This window comes from Taurulus bubalis (genome assembly GCF_910589615.1).
Source record: "Taurulus bubalis genome assembly, chromosome: 10".
Classification (NCBI taxonomy): domain Eukaryota; kingdom Metazoa; phylum Chordata; class Actinopteri; order Perciformes; family Cottidae; genus Taurulus; species Taurulus bubalis.
This window is the reverse complement of record NC_136598.1, coordinates 27,880,246-27,882,772: the sequence shown is the minus strand read 5'-3', so window position 1 is coordinate 27,882,772 and position 2,527 is coordinate 27,880,246. Positions and strand designations below refer to the sequence as shown.

The window sequence follows — 2,527 nt, the reverse complement described above, 5'->3', positions numbered from 1 at the left end:
CATCGACGACAACAACAACAACAACCACCACACCGCCAACAACAACAACAACCACCACACCGCCGACAACAACAACAACCACCACACCGCCACCAACAACAACCACCACACCGCCGACAACAACAACAACCACCACACCGCCACCAACAACAACCACCACACTGACGACAACAACAACAACCACCACACCGCCGACAACAACAACAACCACCACACCGCCACCAACAACAACCACCACACTGACGACAACAACAACCACCACACCGCCGACAACAACAACAACCACCACACCGCCACCAACAACAACAACCACCACACCGAAGACAACAACAACAACAACCACCACACCGAAGACAACAACAACCACCACACCGCCACCACCAACAACAACCACCACACCGCCACCAACAACAACAACCACCACACCGAAGACAACAACAACCACCACACTGACGACAACAACAACCACCACACCGCCGACAACAACAACAACAACCACCACACCGCCACCAACAACAACAACCACCACACCGAAGACAACAACAACCACCACACCGCCAACAACAACAACAACCACCACACCGCCACCAACAACAACAACCACCACACCGAAGACAACAACAACAACCACCACACCGCCACCAACAACAACAACCACCACACCGAAGACAACAACAACCACCACACCGAAGACAACAACAACCACCACACCGCCAACAACAACAACAACCACCACACCGCCAACAACAACAACAACCACCACACCGCCACCAACAACAACCATCACACCGACGACAACAACAACAGGGCTCTCAAGTGTCACGCATTGAGCGTGACTGAAAAAACCTCAAGGCTATTTAATGTGCCGCAGCACAAACATGACCTGGTCGCTGCCCTCAGCATGGAGGAATCAAGCACGTCTCCCCGAATCCCCTGGCGTTCTGCCGCGGTGCCACTCATCAGCCAATCAAAAAAAGAAATGGGCTACACGAATAGCCAATCAGAAAAACGTATCTGTTGTATCTGGGTGAAATGTAATCCAGCAACCAATGAAAATGAAGCTAATAATAATAATGGGCTGGTTTGTGGGCATACGGAGGGGGGGGGGGGGGAGGGGGGGGGATATGTCACTCTTACCTGTCTTAAAAACTTGAGAGCCCTGCAACAACCACCACCACACCGCCACCAACAACAACAACAACCACCACACCGCCAACAACAACAACAACCACCACACCGCCACCAACAACAACCATCACACCGACGACAACAACAACAACAACAGGGCTCTCAAGTGTCACGCATTGAGCGTGACTGAAAAAACCTCTAGGCTATTTAATGTGCCGCAGCACAAACATGACCTGGTCGCTGCCCTCAGCATGGAGGAATCAAGCACGTCTCCCCGAATCCCCTGGCGTTCTGCCGCGGTGCCACTCATCAGCCAATCAAAAAAAGAAATGGGCTACACGAATAGCCAATCAGAAAAACGTATCTGTTGTATCTGGGTGAAATGTAATCCAGCAACCAATGAAAATGAAGCTAATAATAATAATGGGCTGGTTTGTGGGCATACGGAGGGGGGGGGGGGGGGAGTGGGGGGGATATGTCACTCTTACCTGTCTTAAAAACTTGAGAGCCCTGCAACAACCACCACCACACCGCCACCAACAACAACAACAACCACCACACCGACGACAACAACAACCACCACCACACCGCCACCAACAACAACAACAACCACCACACCGACGACAACAACAACCACCACCACACCGCCACCAACAACAACAACAACCACCACACCGACGACAACAACAACCACCACCACACCGCCACCAACAACAACAACAACAACCACCACATCAACGACAACAACAACAACAACCACCACACCGCCACCACCAACAACAACAACAACCACCACATCGACGACAACAACAACAACAACAACCACCACACCGACGACAACAACAACAACAACAACAACCACCACACCGACGACAACAACAACAACAACCACCACACCGCCACCACCAACAACAACAACAACCACCACATCGACGACAACAACAACAACAACCACCACACCGACGACAACAACAACAACCACCACATCGACGACAACAACAACAACAACAACCACCACACCGACGACAACAACAACAACAACCACCACACCGACGACAACAACAACAACAACAACCACCACACCGACGACGGCGGCGAAAACAAAGAGAAAAAAGAAGCTGAAAACTAAAAAAAACAGGAAAAATCTTCTGCTCATATATAAATATTTAAAATGTGGCGGGGGGGCATCCGGGAGGGGGCGGGGCTTGTTTAAAGATGGGAATTTAAAAAAAATCAGGACGTTGATGATGATGATTTACATTTTATGCAAAAAAGCCCGGCTGACCGGAGGCGAGCACACCGACTCTTCATCGCCATGTTGTAATCATCGTCATCATCACCGCTGAGAACTCTGAAGCTTTAAGCCATGTAGAACCTTCACTTCCTGTGTAGAACCTTC

At 50.4% G+C, this 2,527-nt stretch overlaps 1 protein-coding gene across 1 annotated transcript in view; it reads left to right on the top strand.

Annotated features, from left to right (window-relative positions):
- Positions 1-181, top strand: part of LOC306742226 (fibroblast growth factor 12-like) — a gene marked incomplete at its 5' end in the record, with an annotated part of 10,800 nt that extends 10,619 nt beyond the window's left edge. Inside the window, one exon of the mRNA XM_079224573.1 lies at positions 1-181. This exon is cut by the window's left edge and continues 285 nt beyond it.
- Positions 182-2,527: the final 2,346 nt, after the last annotated feature.